Below are 8,654 nucleotides of genomic sequence, written 5' to 3'. Positions count from 1 at the left end.
ATCCAGAACAAGGAGGATTATGTGAAAGAGGCACTTCACATTCTATCTAATAGAGACTATTACCTCCCTCTCAATGAGGACCCCTCCTTAGAGCACAAGAAGGCATTCAAAACCCTCATTGAATCCGCAAAACACATATTAGACAAGAAGGAACAAAATTACATCCTTAACCCAGACTCAGCAATTGCAATATTCTACCACTTACCAAAAATCCATAAGGATCCAATGAAACCCCCAGGCCGTCCGATCATCTCAGGCATCTCATCCCTTACCTGTAACCTCTCACATTACGTTGACGTTCTCCTACAGAAGTATGTCACCACTTTACCATCATACCTCCGAGACTCCTCCTCCTTGTTACAATCACTCAAGGAGATCAAGTGGGAAGGCACCTACAGATTGATGACATTAGACGTCACTGCACTTTATTCAAACATCGAACATGAATTGGGTATCAACTGTACCAAACAATATCTGGATAATGACCATCTATTGCCCACCGACCAAAAATCCTTCATTCTCGAATCCATTAGGTTTATTTTGACACACAACGTGTTTCGCTTCCAGGATCAACTTTACCTGCAAACCAGGGGGACCGCCATGGGCACGCGTTTCGCGCCGAGTTTCGCGAATTTGTTTATGGGGGCTTTCGAAACCAGATTCATATATAACTCTACCTTTTGGGATCAAAACATAATTTTTTATCGACGGTACATTGACGACCTGTTAATTATTTGGAACGGCGACATTTGCTCTATTAATAATTTCGTTGCACACCTCAATTCCACTGATTGGGGCATCACCTTGTCCGGAACCCACAATCAGATGCAAATTGAGTACCTGGACCTGGAACTAAACATCATCAATAACAAATTAGAAACACGCACGTATTTCAAAAAGGTGGACTGCAACAGCTACCTGGACTTCACCAGTTCACACCACAAAAAATGGAAAACCAATATTCCATTCGGCCAGTTTAAACGAATTAGAAGGAACTGCTCCCTAGACAAAGACTTCATGACCCAGAGTGAGATCATCCGTAAGAGGTTTATACAAAAAGGTTATCCTCTCCCAATCATAGAAGCGGCCTTCAACAAAGCAAAAACCCTCACACAAGAAAACTGCCTACCCACTAATAAAAACGATAATACAGATGATATCACTAAAAATATCAAAAAAAACAAGAAATCTGAAAACAAGTGGAGTACTAACTTTATCACGACATACAGCAATAACCATAAGGATATTAGGAACATACTGTCCAAACACTGGCATATCCTAAGAAGCGATCCATTTCTATCCAAATCACTACCCAGCCATCCTCCCTTGACGTTCAGGAGAGCTAAAACTTTAAAAAATCTATTAGCTCCAAGCAAACTGCGTGTCGACAGATTCGACCACAAACCTTCCCCCACGAGAACCCAACACTCCGAACAACCTGGCAGCTTCAGATGCAACCAACCCAAATGTCTCTGCTGTACCGCTATACGGATATCAACTTCTTTCCAAAGTAGAGCTAATGGGGGAACCTTCTCCATCAGACAACATTTACACTGTGGATCAAAAAATGTTATCTACCTACTGGAATGCCCCTGCGGCCTACAGTATGTGGGGCGGACAATCCAAACCTTGCGCAACAGGCTTAACAAACACCGGTCAAATATCAAAAAGGGTTTCCTACAGCACAGCGTGTCTCGACACGCAACCATTCGTCATGAGGGCCTCGCCACTGGCTTTTCCATCACGCCCATTGAACAAATCGGCTCTGATTGCCATAATGTCATGCAGACGATCAAAAGGCGCGAGATGTTTTGGATATACAAACTAAACTGCCTTAACCCATTTGGTCTTAACGAAGCCTTCGAGATAAACCTCTGAAATACCCCGAGTTCAGCTATGTTTCAACCGTGGAGTTCCCTATTTCAAACAGCCTAGGTCCCCCAAGGTTGTGTAACATAGTCTTTTACAAGTATATTCCACCGCCACCTGATTTCCTGTACATACGTAAGCATGACGCTCCATATATTTAACCTACATTTTTATTTAATTCATATTTTGTATCATTTATCTTCATTTCATTTTCATCATTATTTTTCATATTCTATAATTTTTACTATTTATTTATTTTTCATTATTATTATTTTTATATTTATTTATTTATATATATATATGTATATACATATATATACATATATATATTCTTTCTTTGTTATCTCCATCATTGTTATTTTGTCCTTATTATATTTTTTTTTTTCATTATCAATATTATCAATCAATTATCAATTATTTATTATTAATTTATTAATCTATTATTCATCATTCATTATCCATATATATTTTTGATACATTATTATTATACCCATTATTTTTCATTAATCGTTTAATGAACAATATGCACATGTATCACCATGGATCAATACCTTCTAATGAATTTATTACCCCCCTCCTCATTATCTTTCCATTCTCCTATCAAATCATTAGTCATTGGATGATAATTACTCCATTTGTTTACTCATCTATTATCAATTATATATCACTAATCCATCAATCATTAATGGATGATAATCAATTGTTATGATATTACACCATTATCAGAGGTGATTGATCAAATCGTTTTAGCACCAATTACCATCATTTTATCTGTCATGAATGTCTCTTCCTCCTACCCCCTCCAGCCCCTCACCCAGACACAACGGCAGAGTCCTCCCCCTTGCCATTAACATATTTTACATCACAGGTCCGCCCTCCCTGTAACACCCACTCCACCTCCCTCCCCTGCCATCCTCGCTGCGCTCGTGTCCGCATTACATCAGTGCGGCCACTAAGCGTCCTGGTTACCCAGCAACCAGGTTACTATCTACTGCCGGCAAGCCGCGATCACGTGACCGGGTCCGATCATGTGACCTCCCCCTCCAGTACGAGCGCTCCTTGATCAGAGGCATATAAATTGATCGGAGCACAAACATTCCTACGTCTCTGGCTCCACTACACCACCAATGATGGTACCTCTGCATTGTCACTTTATCATTATTTATTGAACACCAAACCTATGCACATCTGCTGGGGACCCATCCCCACTAACCACTCCCCCTTTTCTTAGCCCCGCCTACTTTTCATTTTGGCGGTTTTTTTGAGTGTATTTAAATGCTGTATGTTTGTGTAATTTCATATGCAGTGTTATGTACCTGATGAAGGGGAACTACTCCCCGAAACGCGTTGTACTTCTGCAATAAATAATTTTTCTATTTACTACCACTATCTGGATTGGATTCTTGCGCCCTGGGATATTTTATCTCTTTACCTCTGTAAAGGATGTAGGGAGCGACCTCCTTAGTCGTGACCAGACATTGTTTTGCCTACTGATTTGATCCCACTCAGGAGGTGAGAATAGAACAAATGGCATTAGTACCTGATCAGGACTTGATCAGGGTACATTGGCCACTTCATTCTACCTGCATCCTGGGTCGGAGTTTCAAATCTCCACACAATCACCACATCTCTGCGTTTTGATAATTTTGGTTGATGAACCAACGGTCAGGAACTATCAGTCACTACTTGTCATCTTCAGCTGAATTAAGTAAGAACAATATCCTAGAGGGAAAACACCAAAGGGATTTCCTGTATATAATCCTGTCTCTAAGGCCAGTTTGTCATATTATTTTTAAATTGACTAAATATTTTATGTCAATTATAGGTATGGATGTAGGAGCCACAGATGCAACTGAACTTTGAGGTTTCTCCCTTACCAACATTCTAAATTTGCCTAGGGGATCTTTGTCACTTACATATGCTCCTAAAACATATATCCCCAAATCCTGTTGGATAGGATTTCTAATAGACAGGAACAGAGGATTACACTTATCATGTTTACAACTGTTTGGTGGTGTTCCTTTCAGGATAGTCATTCTTTGCGACAAACCTTCAGCTTTACTGACTCTAGAGGTAGTTTCCACTGGTTTATATTCCCAACACTTCAGACTAGTGCTCCATTCTGTTAATCTCCAATATCCACAGTTGGTATGGTCATATCTAAACACAATTACCATAGACTGGGTCAGTTCCAGTCAAACAGATGTACTTATCAGACCAAAAACAAGTGTCCTATCTGTCATCTGTCTTACAGTCCACTATACTGCAAAAGTCAACTTAGTTGTTGCTGACTCATCTTCATAATATAACACCATTGGAATTTGATTTGACTGTTATTTCCCCTTTGTACAATATGAAACAAACAATAAGGCATGAAACAACATTATGGCTCTTATAGTCCTGGCACTTGATTGCAATACGATCAGTTTCTCCTTGCAATTCGACAGCAGTGGCAGCGGTTATCAGGACTTGATGTAGATCTTCAAACCGTAGCTCTAGAATTTTCCGCATGTCTCTCGTTTCACCACTACCCAATCTCGATTGTAAAGAATGAATTGCTTCTATACAGTCTGGATTCTAGGAAGCAACAAAAACTTGGAAATACACATTAGACAATAACTTGTGCAACGGACAACATAATTTGGAAAACTACTATGCTGCATCTGGAACTATTGAAGAAATAGACACCTAATCCAGGGGCATTCCCAAAGAGTATTTCATAAGGACTTAGGCCTATCTTTCGGTTAGATGTGTACCAGATGGAGAAAAGCCCCAGGGATAGGTACTCTCACCTCAGTTAGTATCTTTTATCTGTAGCCTTTGCTACAGGCCAAATCTCAGAATATCCTGGAAAGAGATCAATATAGACACAGACATATTCACACTGTTTTGTTCTGAATGTAGTCAATCCACAGTCTCTGAAATGGGTAAGATGACTTGGGCATATGCCTTCCTGGAACTCCCATAGTTCTCAAATCATTATTATAGCATTCACCTTCAACTAACCTAGTGGCAGCATTGTTGAACCCAGGAGCCATCCACCACAGAACCCAATCACACCTTCTCTCTCTCGAGTTGCCCATGTTCTAAATCCATCCTCTTTAGGTAGAGTGGCCTCTGAAGGAAGAGTTTCTTACCAACTCTCCAGAGTCTAATCATCACTGCTACCTTTATCCTTTGATGTTTCCTTTCAGCCTCTGTAGCCAGTATCTGAAAAAGACAAACTTTTTGGAAGTCCACTGGTCCTAAGCCATCCTATATCACACTTAGCGTAGACTTCAGGTAATAGTTTAGCCTCTACCTTCTCAGGCAGCATCAGGGCATCAAACATCTTTCATACACTCAGCATTCATTATTGATGGGCTTACCCATGGATCAAACAAAATCTCTGCTTCACCAGATTAGACCATAATAATGAGTGATACCGAAAGCATACCTGGATTAATATTGATGTTCACAGTCTTACCCTCAGCCATCTTACAAACCTCAGCGAGTGTCTTCAGCTCGGTCTCCTGCACTAACATTGCTGGAGAGAGTGGTTCTTTCTTTACAACATCAGATTAAGTAGGAGCATCATATCCTGTCCGAGATTATACATCTTCCAAGAACCTGAAATTATCTATCAGAAACTCAAAAATGCAGTTATTAATTGGAGACAGTCATGTGAATTAGAATTTTTATATTTTTATTTACAGAGGTGGGAAGAAGTATTTTTATTTACTACTCCCAGAAAGCACTCTATTTACAGAGGTGGGAAAAAGTATTTTTATTTACTACTCCCAGCCTCCCCCCCTCCAGATTCATCAGAGTAATCGGATCTAATTTTGCACACCCTTAAGACGGTGATTAATTGGTGAGAGGAGTAGGAATTGCATTACTATCTACTCCTACACATACTACCCTTAGCCATAAGAGATCATGGAACATGTTTGCTATGAGTCAATGGAATTAGATCCTAAGGATTGTATAGATAATAGGGATCCAGCATTTGATTCTGGGTTGTTAATTCCCTATGGGTGTTACATTTGAAGGCTGAACATTTGTAGTTCCTCCCACGGGCGAGGAAGTGGGCAAGTACATACAAAGTCTTCCTTTCCCCCCTTTGTGGGCAGGACTGATAGGCAACCACGCCCGCCTTAGGCCTTTGTGTGATTTAACTTTAACAAAATGGAGGGACAAAATGAACTTCTCTCAAGCCTAGCCAACACTAGACCTTTCCAGATGATTCTTAAGACCATCCACAAAGGCAGCACTTAGGATTTTCTCATGCATAGCTAAAGCAAGCTCAAAAATCCAAATCCACCCAGCTTTCCTGGAGTCTAGTGAAAACTTTCTCCACACTCTCTGTCCTGATGACAATGTGACTGACTGATGACCTAGACGCTTCCTCCCAGACTCAATGATCTTCACTATGCATTAAATCCCCAGCTCTACATTGGACTAAATTTTCCAAATCTCACCAATAACATGAGAAGACTCCATATTTTAACAAATTTTCTATAAAGCAGCATAAGTAAGTTCTCTGTATTGGGAATTCTATTCATCATGGCAAAATTGATGTTACTACTGGGGGTGGTAGATGTCATACATCATACAATGATGCAGATATCCCTACACTTTCACTCATATCTGAATAAGGACATAGAATGGGTGCAACCTTAGATTGATAGGATTGGACACTTCCAATTGACATCATGGAGCAATCACTGCGGGTACTTTCTTAATCAGGGAAACATACAATTTGGAAAGGTTATTTGTAAACATCATTGGATCTAATCCAATGCTGGTGCCCTGTCTGGAAGATCTATAGATAACACAGGTTAGTATCTTCACAGTCTGCAGATGCATTACCAATTACCAGCCCCCCTCCCCCCCCAACCCCCATATGGAGGGGGGTTGATTCCTCAGGGAGGTTTCAGTAAGAGCACAGGGGGGGAATGTGAAGGATGTAGCAAAATACAGATGGGAGGGGTTCTTTTTGAGAGCACATTCCAGAGAGAAAACAGGAAAAGTTCTTGTGGAACTAAAAGAACAATAATTTATTTTGAATGTTACAGCAGATGTGGTGGGGGAAGGGATGCCACATGTTTTTTTTTTTTTTGTTCATCATAGGATTCAAAATCCTCCATCTTGTAATAAGAAATGCTCATCATTTCCCCAACTTATTTCTCTCAGTCACTTCCCTAGACAATTTCCACCATAACTCAGTATGCACCAGCCTATTATCCTTCAACCAACTTCTCTTTTCCTTCAATACACTTATCCACAAACTTTCATTTAATCTACCGTTTTCTGGCATATCAATTGCACACATGAACGATTTTAACTTCATAACTGAAACTTTAGTTTCGATATGCACCCTCTAGGGGGAACTTATACACAATACTACGTATTTCGGGATAATACCGGAAAACGCTGCTACTTAGTATGACAGAATGTTTTCAACTTTTATTCCTAACTGAAACTTTTCCTTCTGTTTCTCTCATCAACTGAGTTGCTGTTAACATCTCCTCACTATATCCTCTAAGATTAGAATTACTTATATACAAAAATTATCTCTATGCACCAGGTACGTGTGTGCAGAGATATATCACACCTCTTATAAACTTATTTACCACATGTGGACTGAGTATAAATAAAATTTAACTTTTACTATAATATTATTTAAAAAGCAATGGTGGTAGCAGTGAGACAAGGACAAAAATAACATACATACATATAAACACTTATTTTACCACCATCTAGAGTCGCAGTAAGGTAGTAGTGGGTGGGTCTTACCCCGTCCTGTAGACACACGACCAAGGATGGTGGGTGGCGTCAATACTCCAGTGTGATAAACGGGCACTGGTGTCCAATTGCTTTGTTGGTATGGCAATCTGGAAACTCCTATAATGCCCTGGTCTAGAGCCCTCCCTATATGGATGATCAGGGGCTACTCTCATAGACCTGCCTCAACGACACGGAGCACCCGCCCCGACAGGGGCAACCCCATACGGAACCTGTCCCTAAATGGGGCCTATTCCCTGTAAGTCCCTTACTGTATGGCCCTACATGCCATGTTTCGTTCCATAAAAAATGGAGCTCATCAGGGGCTCATTCAAATCAGAAGGTTTCTATGAAAAACACACAGAAAAAGATATACACAAAAAGTGATCACTATAATGTGCCTATTTTGATATACATATAAACAACATTATCAGGTATGTAGTCTCAACTTACTATTTCAGTAGAGAGTTTCTTGTAAATACAAAAGCGATATGGACGGTCAGTGGTACACGTCCCTGCCGGGATGTGGGGAAATGTCCCCAACGATACCCTCGCCTCACCTCACCTCACCGCTGAATGCCGGCAGTGTGGGAGCGCAGCCTATTCCACTGCATAGCCTTTTAAAATCAGCGCCTCCAGCTGTTTCCGCCCTCCTGCTCCACCCTCCTACGGTGGAACGCATATGGAACGCACGCCGTTCCCATGCGCTTCATTCCACCGGAAGTTGGTGTCACGTGATCGCTCGGGCTGCCGGAAGTTCCATGCAAATGTGTCTGAGCGTCACCCGTCGCCAGGCAACCGGATGACGCGCAGGCACTGCACTCTGATAAGCCGTCTCAGATGCCGGACGGTAACTTTATATAATACAATCGTTTAAAGATGGATTTCTCTGGCAGGTTCTCATCCATACTTATTCCCACATGCAATTAGTCATGCGGTGCAGATGTGTAGGACACAAAAATGTGTTCTTACACCAGTACAGAGGTTATCAATTATGTCATTTTTATACCAACAGATAT

The 8,654-nt window shown here is 40.8% G+C and overlaps 1 long non-coding RNA gene across 1 annotated transcript; it reads right to left on the bottom strand.

Moving 5' to 3' along the window:
• Positions 1-478: 478 nt before the first annotated feature.
• Positions 479-7,242, bottom strand: LOC120993501. The gene is made up of 3 exons (XR_005777282.1): positions 7,108-7,242; positions 5,755-5,756; positions 479-489 (listed from the first exon to the last, which is right to left on the bottom strand). It is a non-coding gene; the product is annotated as an uncharacterized LOC120993501 (long non-coding RNA).
• Between the last annotated feature and the right edge of the window lie 1,412 nt (positions 7,243-8,654).

This window comes from Bufo bufo, chromosome 3 (assembly GCF_905171765.1).
Source record: "Bufo bufo chromosome 3, aBufBuf1.1, whole genome shotgun sequence".
In the NCBI taxonomy this organism is placed as follows: Eukaryota; Metazoa; Chordata; class Amphibia; order Anura; family Bufonidae; genus Bufo; species Bufo bufo.
Note: the sequence above shows the minus strand (reverse complement) of the source record. Positions and strands in the feature narration are given on the sequence as shown.